An 18,048-nucleotide genomic window follows, 5' to 3' on the forward strand; every position below is an offset into this window, starting at 1 on the left:
AGTTGGTAAAATTACAGGAATTTTCATTATGCCAGTTAATTATTTTACGTGCATTAAATAGAAAATGATTATTTTTGAGATTTATGCGATATGGCTTGTGGTTCATTCACTATGTGGGAGTGTTATTTTATACGGTCGCCAGTGACCGATCAGTTCAGTATGGTACCACCCGGTCGCCAGTGACCGGCCAGCTCAGTTCAGTTTCAGCCTCCCCGGTAGCCAGTTACCGATCAGTTCAGCTTAGTGCAGTGGCCACAGGCGTAAAACATAATCTCAACAGAAAATTTTACCAGATATTTCAGTACAGGCTCCAAGGAGCAAATATTTTTACAGTGACTTCCAGTTCAGTTATGCACGTATTATAATTGCTCAGTACAGATTATTTTCAGTATGCCTCAGGACAGGATATTTTATCTCATGCATATTTTAATTCAGATTTTTACTCGTTAGATGCGATTTATGCATGCTGAGTCTTTAGGCTCACTAGACTTGATTGTTGTAGGTACTGATGAGGCCAGGGCCGAGGGCGGGGACCAGTGAGCCAGCTTGGGTCGGCAGTAGTGGCACCCGAGGACCTCAGTGCAGCAGTTGTTATTTTATTCCGCAAACAATTTTTATCAGTCGTTGGATAATTTTTAAATTGTTATTGTTGGCAAAACTTTATTTTCTTTCGCTGCTATTATTTTAAACATTGAACTTGATTCCCCAGTGATTTTATGAATGAGGCCATTTAAGTTCTTTTAAAAAGAAAAATTTTTAATTTTCCGCAAATTTTCAAGAAAGGAGTTTTAGGCCCTTCACATATTATTATAAGAAACTTGTTCCAGTGGTAAGGCATCTTGCCATCTCATTTTGAAATCCATCACAATAGCACGTAACATATCTTCTAACGTTTGAATCGTACGCTCAGTCTAGCCATCAGTTTGAGGATGATAAGCAGTACTAATAGCGAAACACATACACATAGCTTCTTGGAAACTACCCCAGAATTTAGAATTAAATCTAGGATAACGATCAAATACAATCGAAATATTCTCGATGTATAAACGGGTCATTTTCTTATAAGGATAAGTCCGCTCATACGGAATGAAATGTGCAGAATTTGAAAGCCAGTCAATAATAACCCAAATAGCATCACAACCCTTAGGCAAACGAGGTAAGTGAGTCACAAAGTCCATAGCAATATGTTCCCAATTCCATTTTGGGATTTCAATACTATGGAATAATCATCCCGGTTTCATTCTCTCGATTTTCATTTGTTGGCAGACAAGGCATTTCAAAATAAATTCAGCAATGTCCTTCTTCATAGGTCTCCACCAGAATTGAGGTCTCAATGTCAAATAATTTTTTTGGCCTCCAGGGTGAATATTGTATTTGCTACAATGTGATTCACGAAGAAGGGCATAATTCAAATAAGAATAATCAGGGAGTACTAACCGACCATTAAGTCGTAAAGAACCATCAAAAGAAATCCAAAATCCAGAAGAATGTCCTATCGATACCAGTTCTTTAGACTTTTGAATTTGAGCATTGTTTCGTTGGGTCTTTCTTATTTTTGATATCAAATTAGGCTCATTATCAATTCTGAGACATTGACAGAATTCCAATTTGAGTGAAAAGTCCAGCCAGAAGTACGTTTATCCTCGTGTACTTTGGCGACATTAACAGAAGCTAAAACAGAATCATGAACTTTCAACTAAGGGCATCCGCAGTAACGTTCACTAATCCAGGGTGAAACTGAATCTCACAATCAAAGTCCTTCAGGAGATCCATTCACTTGCGTTGCCTCATATTTAAATCAGATTGAGAAAAGATATATTTCAGACTCTTATGGTCCGAATAGATAACAAAATTTTCTCCGTACAAATAATGGTGCCAAATCTTCAAAAAAACAAAATGGCGGCCAATTCAAGATCATGAACATGGTAATGAGTTTCATGATATTTTAATTGACGAGACGCAAAAGCAACCACCTTGCCATGTTGTATCATAACACAACCTAAACGTTTACTAGATGCATCTGTACACACTACAAATCCTCTGGTACCTGAGGGAATAGTAACCACAAGTGTTGTGGTTAGTCTCGTCTTCAATTCAAGAAAACTAGCTTCACATTCATCTAACCAAATGAATCTCTAACTCTTCTGTGTCATTTGAGTAACAGGTTTAGCTATTTTTTAAAATCCTTCAATAAAACGACGATAATAACCAGCTAAACCCATGAAGCTACGGATCTCAGGAACATTTGTAGGTCTCAGCAAATTCAATACAGCTTCAACCTTATCAGGATCAACAGTTATACCATGTCTCAAAATAACGTGTACCAAAAATACCACTTTGTCCATCCAGAATTCACATTTGGACAATTTAGCATATAAATTACCATTGCGAACAGTTTGAAGTACTAATCTCAAATGTTCAGCATGCACCTTTTTCGATTTCGAATATACAAGAATATCATCAAGAAATACGACAACGAATCGGTCAAGAAAATCTTGAAAGACACAATTCATTATATCCATTAAAACAACAGGAGCATTAGTCAGACCGAAAGGCATAACAAAGAACTCATATTGGCCATACCTCGTAAGGAAAGCATTTTTGGGAACATCTTTTTCTCGAACTTGTACTAGATGATAACCAGAACGAATATCAATCTTAGAGTATACAGAAATACCAGAAGCTGATCAAATAAGTCATCAATATGATGAAGTGGATACTTATTTTTCACAGTAGTCCGATTCAGTTACCTATAATCAATACACATTCGCATAGTACCATCTTTCTTTCGAACAAATAAAACTTGAGCTCCCCAAGGTGATATACTCGGTCGAATATATCCCTTATCAAAAAGATCTTGCAACTGTTCTTTCAAATCATTCAATTCCAGAGGCGCCATGCAATAAAGAGCTTTCGAAATAGGCGTAGTCCCCGGCAAAAGATCAATGCTAAATTCAACTTCTCGATGAGGAGAAAAATCAGGAATCTCATCGGGAAATACATCCGAAACTCTTTCGCAACAGGAATATCAAATAAAGAGGGATCCTTCTTAGAAATATCAACAGCATAGACAAGATAACCCTCATCCCTGCTAAACAAAAGCCTGGACATTTCAAGAGAGGATACCAAAGGAATTTAAGCTTCGGAACCCTTGCCATAAAAATTCCACTTGGGTCCATCAATAGGTCGAAATCTAACCACCCCATGAAAACAATCAACAATAGCTCGATTGGTTGTCAGGATATCCATTCCAACAATATAAACAAAGTCATACATTGGAAAGACAATCAGATTCAGAAATCTCAAGTTGTTCTCATATATCAGTACACAATTATGCACAACTTTCTCAGATAGAATAATATTTCCTGCTGGCGTGGCTATCGATAACGTATCATACAAGAAACATTCGACTGCTGGAAAGAAGGACTAGGAACTGCAGGTCTCAACATACTAGGGCCACCTCTAAATTTTGGCTAGGATTGGGAAGAAGTCGTACCCCTATTCGGATATACACGAGAGAAATGATGTAACATCTACTCCATTAAAAGTGCGGAATTTTTTTTTAAGCTCATATTTTCGAAATGATGCTTAAATGTTTTGCATGCATGCGCTCTACAGAAAAATATAACATTTAAAAATGACCTTAAGTAACTGACAGTAAAATAGTGCAGTTTAAAATAACCAAACTCATCCAGAATTTTACGCAAACATAAACGAATAAAATTTTAAAATCATCAACATATGAAAATGTTCATTTCCTCTCAAATCTCATAAATCATAATGCGGAAAACATGCGGTCCTCGGATCATGTCACCGCACCAGGTCTACCTACTCAGAGTCCGGCACCTCCAGTCCCCTCATCATCAAGCCAACCTGCATCACACATGGCTATTGAGTCTAAAGACTCAACACCCCTGTACCAGGATTAACAAGTACATATACATGGCACACAGCAGTGAAAAATATCATAATCAACATATACTTCGTGAACTTAAAAGCATGAACATAAACGTGTGTTATAAAATCATAGCGTGTCAAAACGTGTCATCTCATGTCATCATATACGTTTACATTTTCTTTCAATTGAATTTAGTTCATTAGTTGCGACTTTCGTATCAGCTCTATTGTATCAACTCTATTCGATGGATCCATCTAAGTATAACCATGGTACCGGACGGCGGGAACATCAGCAACATCAGTACCCGTCCACTGAGCCTTCGTCTCATCTCATCATATCTCATGTCATCGTATACATATAAATCAGCAGTCAAAACCAATTAGCATCCTTCAAAAAACCATCATCATATTCACCACTTAATAAAAACATGAATATATGTAACTTTTTCCTTAAAACCAAGCATACACCGTATTTATCGTAATTTCATAAAAATCAGAAACATGATTTATAAACAATTAAAAGATGATAAAAGATGCTCAGGGCACTGCCAGGACCAAAATCTCACTCCGAGTGAAAAAGACCATTTTGCCCCTAGAAAACCCAAAATGACTATTTTACCCCTTGACCTCTAAAATTTGACCCGAAGCTTACCAAACTCCTTAAAACATCTCAAAAAGTATTTAAAAGTATTTCTTAGATGTAAAATCGAAATCTTTTCAAAACTTAACCGATTCATTTTAAAACTTAGACAGAAGTCCCGGTTTTAACCCGAATCAGACTGAAACTTAACCAAATTTCTCCCAAAGTTTTACCACATCTTATAACCATATAAAAGGTCCTAAAAACCTCAAAACCAGACCCCTTAACCTCTCGAACAGACCCCGAAGGGTGCTGGAAAAATTCTGCAAGTTGCCAATGAAAATCCTAGTTGCCACACCTTCCCCTATTTCGATCCTAGCCTACAACAAATGGAACCAGCTACTAAACCACCTCACCTAGACCACCCTAGGACCCTTCTCGACCTACTGGAACCCACGACCACTGTAATTCCCGAGATTTTATCATGTTAATCCGAGATGATTAATTGATGAATTGATGTGATTATAGAAGGACCACTCCGAGACAAGATTTGGGAAAGCATGGTTATTGTGAGTATTATTCCAGCAGACCTCGCGCACATGCGAGGATATGAGACGCGCATATGCACGAGAAGCAAGTGCCGAGGCAGAATACCTCACGCATATGCGCGAGACGGGGCGCGCATATGCGCGAGTTGGTGACTTCCATAAGTGCCGAGACAGAGAGTCTCGCGCATATGTGCGAGACGAGGGGCGCATATGCGCAAGCAGATGGATTTGTCATGTGCCGAGACAGTAGGTCTCGCGCATTTGCGTCAAGATAGAGCGCGCATATGCACGAACACTGATATATGAAATTGTGCCACTTGTCTTGCCATGCATGGAGACATGTATAAACAAACTTTCATTCTTCATTTGAACATTCAGAATTACAGGAGAAGAGAACCGAGACCTCCATGAAAGAATTTCAAGTTCTTCATTCTAGAATTGTGATTTTGCGAGATCCGACCGTCTGATTTTTTATCCGAATTTAGTTCCGTGCTCCTCTCGTCAAAGGCTTCAAAAGTATGTGAGTTTATTTAATTTTCAGCATGTTCGAAAATTTATTGTTAGGGAAATCATAATTTGAGTTATATTATGTGTTCCTGAGATTGTGGTAATCGTATAATCGAAACCGGATCGAAGAACGAACACCGTATGAAATTGTTATTATTTTTCAGTGATATTCGAATGGGATTGTACAGAAATGGTATTGGAATTGTGTTTGTTGATCGATTATGAGTTGTTGGGATTGGCCATTTGTGTTTGTATTGCCGGTATATCGGGATTGTACTGTTTTGCCGTCGAAACAGAACTAGATTGAGATTGATCAAATCAAGTCTTGTGTTGAGTAGTATATTGATATTGTACTTCTCGAAATGTCATTCCAGATTTGGTATTGAAGGCTTCGAAGAACGATCAAAGCAAGATTGTGGTTTGAATCAACTGAGAACTACGAAAAGAAATGTATAAATCAATGTTAAATCGGGAAGATAAAACTCGAGTAAGAGATAGCTTTAGTTTCCCAAAACCACATACTACATTGTTATTGCTTTGATGTGATTGCAATTCTTGAGATTGATATGCTTGGTCTATTGAGTTATAGCAAAGCATGTTTTATGAGTCTTTGGCAGAGGTGCCAGGTCACTGGACATTTGGTTTATATCGATGTGCTTAGGATAAGATCGACTTCTATTGTAGAGATTCGATATAGAGGGCCAATGTCTGGGAAAAAGAACGTACCACCATCTAGCTGGGAAGAGTAGGTGGGAGACTTGTTATGTTCTTATTCAACCGGGATCCCTAGATAAGAGTCGAGTCAAAGATAAAGAATTAATGAGTTTGATTTACAGATTTGTATCGATTTATGTTTATTAGATTATGATACATGTTGTTTTACAAATATTATATGCCGCTGTATATGTTTGTATGCAATGCATGTATACGTTGTTTATAGTGGGAATTATGTTTCTCACCGGAGTTATCCGGCTGTTGTTGTGTTTGTATGTGTGCATGTCAACAGGAGGGACATGATCAGGGTCGAGAAGAGGATGAAAGATCGAGATTAGAGTGGAGATCCGGGCCTAGATGTAGAGTTAGCTTTCAACACTTGATATGTAGTTGTTGATCCCTAGTTTGTTATGATTGTAATTGTACAAGACTTGTACTTTTGATCATGTTGTGGCTATTAAACTTGATCTTGTAATTTGAATAAGATGGGACATAACTTGTTGTAGAAATTGTACACTTTTTATAAGGTGTTCAACATTTAAAAAAAAAATTTTGAGACTGTTGTGTGTTTTCTTAATTGCTTGCAAGTGCACAACGTCAAGTTGTAATAAAATGTATTTTCGAGTACAAGTGTCGATCCCCCGAGGAGTATGTATATAAATGTATATTAATGCTTGTAATTAAATAGTCTCGATTTTATTTAGAAAAATCGGTTAAAAGATTTGTTTGCAATAATAACTAAATTGAAAATGGATTTAAATAAATATAATACCAAACTATAACAATAACAATGAAATAAAAGATCTAGAGGTCCGATTTCACTCAACTATCCACCATGTATAACTTCTTGTAGCTATGTTATAAAAATCCTTCTTATTCATTAGCCAAGAATTCTATAATTATCTACTCCCTCTCCCGAGTGCTAAGTCGGTATTAGTTATCTAAAATTTGATTGCAATGTTCCCATCAACAATCTACAAATAAATAACACATCAAGCACTAGATTCTCTATAGGCTTCAATAGCAATATAGTCTCTCCCAAACTCTATAAATATCATTGGTGTATTTTTCTCTTTTCTTGTTTATAATTTCCTTTTCCAAGTGATAAATTGTAAACATATAAATCATTCAACTCATGGCCAATAAATTTAAAGCATTAAGATTAAAACAATACAAATGAACAAGATGAAGAACTTAAATAACTTAGTTAATAGGTTCCAACACATGGTTTCTAGTTTTGTTCCATCATTCCTCTAGAAATAAAAATTAGTTCATAATAACACAAGCAAAACAATAAAACATAGTTCTAAAACAAGACATATCAAATGAAAAATAAAAGAAAGAAGATCTTAGAACAAGATTTTGAAGTGCTGTTTCCGTCCCCAGATGCCTTTTTCATAGACTTTCATGCGCAGCCCACAAAGTTACAGATTTTTCAGACTCTGTTTTTCGAAGACCGCAGGTGCGCTGCTATATAGACCGCGGGTGCGCTGCTGTTTCGGGGAAAACTTTCATTTTCGAACTTCAGTGACCGCGGGTGCGGTAGAACAAGGACCGCGGGTGCGGTACAGCTTCGGCAGATTTTCTGAAATTCTATTTTCATTGACCGCGAGTGCGCTCTCTTTGTTAGCGCGGGTGCGCTGGAGCTTCGGCAATTTTTATCTTTTGCACTTTCCAATTCAACACTTTACTACTCCAAACTCTCATTCTAAGCTTCCAAACTAAAACAATAACAAATCACATAAAACCTGCTCAAGAATCACAAAATTCTAAGTTAAAAACAAGTAATAAAAGTACAATAAATTGCACTTATCAAACTCCCCCAAACTTAATATTTTTCTAGTCCCGAGCAAAACAAAACAACACAAACAAACAAGTCATGAAATATTTTAAAGAACTTGGCCTAAGATAAATTAACAACTCTTCATGCATTCACAAGTCAAATCAATCCAACCACTTTTTCATCCAGATAAAATCATGCAATCGGTTAATTTTCTTAACTTCTAATTTCTTCAACTCATGTTTCAAAACATTCTCAATCGATTTCAATTTTTACAAACACAAATCAAGAGGTCCTTTATGGTAAAGATTGGGTTCAAAGCCATATTCATTCAAGAAAGGAATACCCAATAAATATTTGATGCAATGAGGTGTGTGTAAAATTGTTCAGAATCATACTCAATGGAAGTGTTTATCGATTGTCCATAGGCTAAATCCTCCCAAACACTCTCCACTAGTATATTGGACAACTATGACTTGGTCAATAGGATTTGCAATGCTTGTAATGTTAGGCCTTGGCTCATGGCTACAAATGAAAATTAGGAATTCAAATAAAGGAGTAAGTTGAATTTTATCTCTTTTGCAAACTCCATTTCTTTCTTTCATCTCCATTTTTTTTTATTCATTTCATCTCTTTTTTCTCCCATATTTCTCCAACTTCTTCAATGTAACATCATTCATTTTTCTTTTCTTTTGTAGGTGAATTTTCATTTCTTTGATCCTTTGAATTCTCACTCCCTTGAGAAGGTAGGAAATTAATGTTTAAAATATTCAACAGGGTAGTAAATGTGGGATATTTGAAAGGATATCGAATGAGGGTCTTTTACACATATTAACGTGTGCTATTCGAATTCATATAAGCTCAAAGAAGTGACAACTGATAAATTATTTTTATTTGGTAGCTTGAAAGGCTCAATCGATCAAAAAAAATCACCTAAATCATTCCTAAATCATAGTTTGTCCGTATTTCGCCTCGAGTGTTATTTGGATAGTTCTAGACAAAATCTCAATTCACTAACACAAAGTAGAATCTAATCATCGTGAAAAGTGATGTCTCAATACATCAACCAAATACATATATATTCACAAGAAACGTGCTTGGCTTCCAAGAAATTTCAAGAACACAATTTTTTTCTCATATAGGCTCAAGAGGGCTTCAAATGAATATTTATGAACAATATAAATAGGCCCAAATAAAATCAAAGATTGCCTCAATCATATATGTGTTTGCAAAAATATATTTCAATATCAAATGAAAATCGCAGAGTTGTTTAGAATTTATAAGTCTCAAATTTACCAAATCTCATGATTGTTCTCTAAATTTTTCAAATTGATTGATGAACATTAATGAAATGCATGACCTTTCTTCTCAATACAAAAATTTTTCATCATTGGCCATTTCAAATAAAAAATTTCATGACTATGACACTACAAACACACAAGCAACAAACTCACAAGAAAAAAAATAAAACACTCAAATAAAACTAAACAAAATGAACAATACACAAAATAAAATAATATCTCTCCCCCAAACTTAAATATGTGCATCGTCCTCGATGTAAATGATCATGAAAGTTAGACGAATACACATACCTCGGGCAACGACCGTCAGTGGTCATCGCCATCCTCATCATCTGCGTCATCTTGTGGTGGTTGGAACTCCGCCGGGTGGTATATGGGTGGCCACTGTGGAGGAGGTGGAAATGGATTACCAGAGGTTGAAGCTGATGAAATTGCTGAGCCAAGACAGACGTAAAATCCATCATATATCCCATAAATGTATCGGTCCTAAACCGAAACTCATCCATGTCTTGGTGTTGATTTCGCATTTCTTCTTCCAAATGGGTCAACCTAGCTCTCATATTTCCTTGTTGCGGTTGTGTTTGTGGTTCTTGAGCTTGAGCCTGGGCACGTCTTTCTGCAGCTCTTCTGTTGAATTCCCTTTCAGCTCGACGTGCCGCAGCTTGTTCACCTCTCACTGCCCTATGTGGTTGAACTACCACAATGACATTTTTCGGCTTTAACAATTCTTCATTCAATGCCCAAGTCACTCCCACATTCTGGCATAATGCAGTGATAAGAGAAGGGTGGAGGAGTCCACTAGGAGAGTTACCTTTTGCATAATCAAGCATCGAACTCTGAAGAAATTGACCTAAATCAATTGTCTTCCCCATCATGATGAAAAAAGTCAGGATTGCCCTCTCCTTGATGACGGTGGTGGTATGCTCGGTAGGCTTAATCCTAGCAGAAATAAAGGAATATCAATCTTTGGCAACTCTTTTCAGATCAGATTTGGCTAGGCTGACATGCACATCTTCTCTCATTCTCCACTCCGCTCCCTCTATGCATATTGTTTGAAGAATATTATTATAATCAACTTGCTCAGTCCGGTATTCTTCATATTCATAGGCATACATAGAGGTATACAATACAGCGTATTGATAGTATGTGCATCAAAAGCGACCATTTTACCTCGCACCAAAACCTTCAATTGTTCATGCTTAACCTTAAGGTTAGCATAAAATTCTCTTACCAACGAAATGACAGCATCTTGTGGCTGCTTGCCAAACTCTTCCCAATGCCGAGCAATAAGAATTAATCCAATTTCAGTTCGGGGGAAACTCATATCAAATCCCCTTTCTTTTATAATGCTTTTGTTCAAAATTTTCCATAGTTTTCCTCCGCTTTCTCGTCCCAAAACCTGTTTGCATCATAATTTGCAGATGATGATGCACCCTTGGATTGTTTCTTTCTTGGAGGCATTTTATCAAACACCTTCAAATCACCAACTTCCCCTTCAATCCAATTCACAAAACTAGATGATTCTTCACCCCCAAACTTGTTAACCACAATAACAACACCTCAACAATATACACACCAATACAATCAACAATATCAACAATGTATTCCATTAAAATTCAATTTTTTTCTCCATAGCCAATAACACCACTAATTTCGAATTTCAACAAATGTACTATGGATTTGCTCACCTTGAGTGTAGAAATGTTTCTTGAAGAACAAAATCAAAGCTCCATTCAATCCTTGGTTGAAAATTTTCGAGCCCCCTTTTCAAACCCTAGGTTTTGTGTTCAATTTGTGGAATAAGATGGGTATTGGATGGAATAATTGAAGTTATGTAGGTGTGGAGTGGTAAATTTATGCATGAAGGAACAAATTTTGAGTGTTGAGTGTGTTTTCAGTGGAGAAATTTCGAAGTGGAGGAGAATTTTTGAAGAAGTGTTCTTCGTTTATGCGTAAATGTTGCCCCATTCTGATTTTAAAATCAACCGCCGCGGGTGCGGTATGCTCTCGGGAATTTCTTGAAAATTTTTCTTCATTGACCGCGGGTGCGGTCTCATTGTTAGCGCGGGTGCGCTTAGCTCTCGGGAATTTTCAATATTTGATTTCTCAGACACCGCGGGTGCGATCCAATATATACCGCGGGTGCGGTGTGCTTTCGGGAATTTCTTGAAAATTTTTCTTCATTGACCACGGGTGCGGTCTAATATAGAGCACTGGTGCGCTTCTCCCTCGAGAAATTTTCATATTTTTTTGTCTTAAACGCTGCAGGTGCGTTCCAAATTATACCGCATGTAAGGCCCGAGATTATAGAGATTATATTATTTTAATCCGAGATTATTGAATTAGAAAATTTTGGAGTGTTGAATTATATTCCAAGATGTTTGCAATTATCTAGGATTGGAATTGAATAGGAAAGATTGAATAGGGGCTGATGTGCAATTAATGAGAAATTGAGGGACTAAAGTGCAATAAGTGGGATTTGCCACTTGTCATGCCATGCAAGAGGAATCTTGGGGACGTGCCACATTACTACATTTCACTCCATTTCATTCAACTTTTGTCAAGGATATGGCCGAAACCTCCATGGATGAAAGCTTCAAGTTCCTTTCTCATTTTTCAAGTTTCACTGAGATGATCCAACCATAATTTCTTGAAATTGAATTTAGATTCTTGCTCCTCAACTCAAGGGCTTCAAGGTGAGGTAAAATTCATCAATTTTCAGCATGTTTTGAAATCTATATGTTGGAGGAATTGTGATTTTATTAGAGATATATGTTCTTGAGTAACTAGAGATCATAACGCCGTAAACGGATCGATTATCGGATGTCATATGCAATTTGTGCAAAATTCCAGCATGTTGGCCGAAACTAGAGGGTGCAGAATTATTATGTTTTGGCTTGGTATTGTTGTGGATTATGAGTTGTTGATGTTAGTTGATTGTTGTTTGAGTTATCGGGATATCGAAATTGCGCCGTTATGCCACTGAATTTGATATAGAATGAGTTAATCACTTTCATGTCTTGAGTGGAGTTTGATATTACTAATGTGGAGTTCGAATTGTGCATTCCAGATTTGGTGTGGATAGCCTTGAGTTCAAATGTGTAGCTCCAACCTTGGATAGAAGAATGAGCAATATTTCCTAACTTGTGTTCTTATTGACCGAGAAGGGTTGAGCAAGAATGTGTCAAGTGTGATAGCATCCAAGAACCGAAAAGAAAGGTATAATTCATGTTTTGTTTTGGGAAGACACAACTCAAATGAGATTCAATTTGAGTTTCCCAACAAAATCACATACTAGAATTGTTGTTTATCTTTTGAGATGATTTTGATTTGTTTATAGACTTATATTCAAATCTCTTGATATGATGATGTCCTGTTTATAGATTTATATTCAAGCATTTGAGATAGGAGAGTCATTGGAACACTTGCCAAACTAGACGTTCGGTGGTATCGACGCTTCGGATCAGAGTTACTCCGATTGTAGACATTCGATACAGACAGGACCGAAGTCTAGGAGTAAGACGTACCGTCACCCCGATTGGGAGGGTAGGTGACAGACAGTGACGTCTTATTCACACCGGGATCCCTAGAGTTAGAGTCGAGTCGAGTAAAGATATGAATTGAATTGAGTTGCATGCTTATTTTGTTTTAGTTTCAGAGATTATGGAACCCATTGTTACTGCATGCTTATTTTGATTTGGTTTCATAGACTATGGAACCTATTGTTATTGATTTTATGCATGATCGTATGCTTTATGATTTATATTGTGTATATGCATGTCTACCATGTTTTATACTGGGATTTATTCTCACCGGAGTATCCGGCTGTTGTCTTGTTTTGTATGTGTGCATGACAACAGGTGGGGCAGGATCGGGGTCAAGAAGATGATAAGAGAAGACGAGTTTAGAGTGGTGATTCCGGACTTATTGTAGACTTGGTTTAATACTTGAAATTTAGTAGTCGAACCTTAGACTAGTTTGAATGATTGTTGTATATTAGTGTACTTTTGTACTGAGATGTATATAAGTTCAATTCCATTACGTTCCGCATTTACATTTTAAAAAGAAAAATTTTTAGACCCTATTTTATCTTAATTGATAATTAAATCCCAAAGACGATTAAGAAGATGATTAGCGTCCGGGTCCCCACACCGCAGGTGCGGTATTCCTTCGGGAATTTTTTTCTTCTCCAATTTTTATTCCTGAAAAGAAAACAATTGGGATTCATTAGATTTGGGAAGATACAAGCACACACTATACTAAAAGTACACAACCAAAAATAATCATAATAAAAAAATAAAAGCAAACCCGAAAACAAAATGCAAAAGAGAAACAAAAATTTGGGTTGCCTCCCAATAAGCGTTTGGTTTAACGTCTTCAGCCCGACTGTCACTAGTCTGATTAGTTTGGTTCGCTCAGCTTAACACTGTCGATATTCCTTACTTCAGTCCCATAGTACGGCTTAACCCGCTGTCCATTGACGTTGAAGGTTCTCCCATCACTGCACTTTAACTCGATAGCCCCATAAGAAGACACCGTTTCCACAACAAACGGCCCTGACCAACGCGACTTTAGCTTACCAGGGAACAACTTCAGACGAGAGTTGAACAGTATTACTTGTTGTCCTGGTTTGAGCTCCCTTCGGACAATGATTTTGTCATGCCACTTCTTAGTTTGCTCTTTGTAGATCTTGGCATTCTCATATGCGTCGTTTCGGAATTCATCCATCTCGCTCAACTGTAGTTTTCTAGCGTCGCCAGAAGCTTTCAAATCAAAATTTAATTTCTTCACAGCCCAAAATGCTCTATGCTCCAACTCCAACGGCAGATGACATACTTTCCCAAACACTAGCCTATAGGGAGACATCCCAATAGGCGTCTTGAATGCAGTCCGATAAGCCCATAACGCATCATCCAACTTCATAGCCCAATCTCTCCTGTTGGTGTTGATAGTCTTTTCAAGTATTTGCTTAATTTCCCGGTTGGATACTTCAGCTTGTCCATTCGACTGAGGATGATATGCTAGTGCCACTTTGTGCTTCACATTGTATTTAGCCAAAAGTGAGTTGAAAATTCTATTGCAAAAATGCGTACCTTCGTCACTTATGATGGCTCTCGGTGTTCCAAACCTAGTGAAGATATTCTTATGCACAAATTTCGCTACAACATGAGAGTCATTAGTATTGGTGGCGATTGCTTCCACCCATTTCGACACATAATCAACAGCTAATAAAATATAAGAACTACCAAAAGAAGGGGGAAAGGGTCCCATGAAATCTATGCCCCAAACATCAAAAAGTTCCACTTCCAAAACATTTATCAATGGTAATTCATGACGCCTAGATATGTTTCCTAACCTCTGGCATCTATCACATGACTTTACTAAGGTATAACTATCCTTAAACAAACTAGGCCAATAAAAACCAGATTGCAATACCTTAGCTGCTGTTCGTGATGCTCCAAAATGTCCACCATATGGTGAAGAATGACACTTCTCCAAAATTTGTTGAGCTTCGATACCCTCCACGCATCTCCTAATCACTTGGTCAGCACACCTCTTATATACAAATGGATCCTCCCAATAATAGAACTTGATGTCATGGACGAACTTCTTCTTCTGATGATAGCTCAAATCTGGAGGAAGGGTGCCACAGACAAAAAATTAGCAATATCAGCAAACCAAGAAAGTATAGAATTTACCTTGAAGAGTTGCTCATCAGGGAATGTTTCTTGTATAGCTCCCTCTTCTTTCTTCTCCTCCAGCTCAAGCCTTGACAAATGATCAGCTAACTGATTTTCACTACCTTTTTTATCCTTGACCTCAAAGTCAAATTCTTGTAATAGCAAAATCCACCTTATCAAGCGTGGTTTTGCATCCTTCTTGGCGAATAGGTAGCGAATAGCTGCATGGTCAGTGAAAACGATTATCTTTGTGCCAATCAAATAAGGTCTGAATTTGTCGAAAGCAAATACTACTGCAAGCATCTTCTTCTCGGTTGTAGTGTAATTTTGCTGTGCAACATCCATCGTGCGGCTTGCGTAGTAAATCGCCCTAAACATCTTCTCCCTTCTTTGGCCTAATACAGCACCCACTGCATAATCACTTGCATCACATATTAGCTCAAAGGGTTCCTTCCAGTCCGGCACTATCATAATCGGTGCAGTTACCAATGCCATTTTGATCTTCTCGAATGCCTGCAAACAATCATCATCAAATATAAAAGTCGACTCTTTTTCAAGCAAGTTACACAGAGGTTTAGAAATCTTAGAAAAATCTTTGATAAATCTACGATAAAACCAGGCGTGTCCTAAGAAACTCCTTATCCCTTTGATGTTCTTCGGTGGTGGAAGCTTTTCAATTGCAACCACTTTGGCTCTGTCTACCTCTAATCCCTTTGAAGACACTTTATGTCCAAGAACAATACCCTCTTGGACCATAAAATGACACTTTTCCCAATTAAGAACTAAGTTCTTTTCTTGACATCTCTGCAAAACAAGGGAAAGGTTATGTAAACAGTGATCAAACGACGAACCAAATACCGAAAAGTCGTCCATGAAGACTTCCATTATTTCCTCCACCATATCTGCAAAAATGGCCATCATGCACCTCTAGAAAGTGGCAGGTGCATTGCATAACCCAAACGGCATTCTCCTAAAAGCAAACATGCCATAGTGACGCGTGAAAGTTGTCTTCTCTTGATCCTCCGGTGCTATAGCAATCTGGTTATAACCTGAATAATCATCTAAAAAACAGTAGTGACAATAACCAGCAAGTCTATCAAGCATTTGATCAATAAAAGGTAATGGAAAATGATCTTTACGTGTGGCATTGTTCAACTTCATATAATCAATACATACTCGCCATCCAGTCACAGTACGAGTAGATATTAGTTCATCATTTTCATTCTTTACCACAGTCATTCCACCCTTTTTAGGCACTACTTGCACAGGAGATACCCAACTGCTGTCAGAAATAGCATATATAACTCCAGCATTTAACAATTTCAACACTTCATTTTTCACTACCTCTTTCATGGCTAGATTTAGCCTCCTCTGGTGATCCACATAAGGAGTATACGACTCCTCCATCAAAATTTTATGCATGCATATAGTGGGACTAATCCCCTTGATATCAGAAATAGACCAACCAAATGCAGTTTTAAATTTCATCAACACTCTCAACAATTTCTCTTTTTCAGTACAAGTAAGAAAGAAAGAGATGATTACCGGATATGTCGAATTTTCACCTAAAATGCATAACAAAGGTGGCTTGGCAGTTCCTTTAATTCAGGAGAAGGTGCTTTTACCTCAATTTTCTCATTTACATTAAACTCTTCAGGCGGTGCATCTTTTCTCCTTTCTTTTTGCAGTGCTTCAAGAGCCACCCGTTGCTCTTTCACTTCCCAATTTTCTTCATCAACAATTCCAGCAGCACCTATCAAACAGCTCTCCAAGGGATTCCTAGTTCCTGCACAATCAAAGGACATACATGAGTCTAAAACATCAATGCTTTTACAAGTGCTTACCTCATCTGACTCCTTCATGGCGTGATATATATTAAAAATGACAGCTTCTCCACCAACTCTCAAGGTGAGTTCTCCTTTGTGTACATCTATTAATGCTTTTTCAGTGGCTAAGAAGGGTCACCCAAAAATCAATGGAGCATCTTGATCTTCTTCCATATCAAGTATTACAAAATCAGCAGGGAAGATAAACTTGTCAACTTTTACCAAAACATCTTCAACAATTCCACGAGGATAGGTGAGTTACCTATCTACAAGTTGCAAAGTTATAGTGGTTGGTTTTACCTCCCCTAGCTTCAAGTCCCTATAAGTAGAAAATGGCATAAGATTAATACTTGCTCCAAGATCACATAAAGCTTTATTAACTTGAGTACCACCAATAATGCAAGGTATAGTAAAACTCCCTGGATCTTTTAGTTTTTGTGGTAGCTTCTTTTGGAGAATGGCGCTACACTCTTCGGTCAACTTCACTGTCTCGAAATCTTGCAAATTCCTCGTCTTTGACATCACATCTTTGATGATATTTGCATAGTTTGGCATTTGCTCTAAAGCATCAGCAAATGGAATGTTGATGTGAATCTTCTTGAAAATCTCCAAAAATTTTGCAAATTGATCATCCAATTTCTTCTTTTTGAACCTCTGCGGATATGGTAGAGTTGGCTTAAATACTGGAGGTTGTTCAACTTCAACTTCAGCTTTAGATCCCTCAGTTTCCTCTTTTTCAGCTGTCTTCTCCTTGTCCATTCTCTCCTTGGAACTTTGCACCTCTAGTTCTCTTCCACTTCTCAAAGTTACAGCTTTGCATTGTTCCTTTGGATTCACTTCAGTATTACTTGGGAATTGACCTCTATTTTGATCTCTCAACGCATTATCCAATTGTCCAATCTGTGTCTCAAATTATTTCATTGTGGCACCCATATTTCCCATGTGAGTTTCCATGCCATCAAGACGAGATTCAGTCCTAGCCATTCTTTTACTAGATTCAGCAACAAATGTCCCAACTAGATCCTCAAGTGAAGATTTTCTTTCCCCCTTTGATGTATTGAACCCCGGTGGAGGTTTCAACACATTCTTATTATTAGCATATGAAAAATTCTCATGATTTCTCAAACCAGGATGATAAGTGTTAGGGGGAAGGTTACCTTGATATCCTCCGTAGCCACCAAAATTCCTATTGTTGATATAATGAGCCTCATCAG

This window comes from Primulina tabacum, chromosome 3 (assembly GCF_025594145.1).
Source record: "Primulina tabacum isolate GXHZ01 chromosome 3, ASM2559414v2, whole genome shotgun sequence".
In the NCBI taxonomy this organism is placed as follows: domain Eukaryota; kingdom Viridiplantae; phylum Streptophyta; class Magnoliopsida; order Lamiales; family Gesneriaceae; genus Primulina; species Primulina tabacum.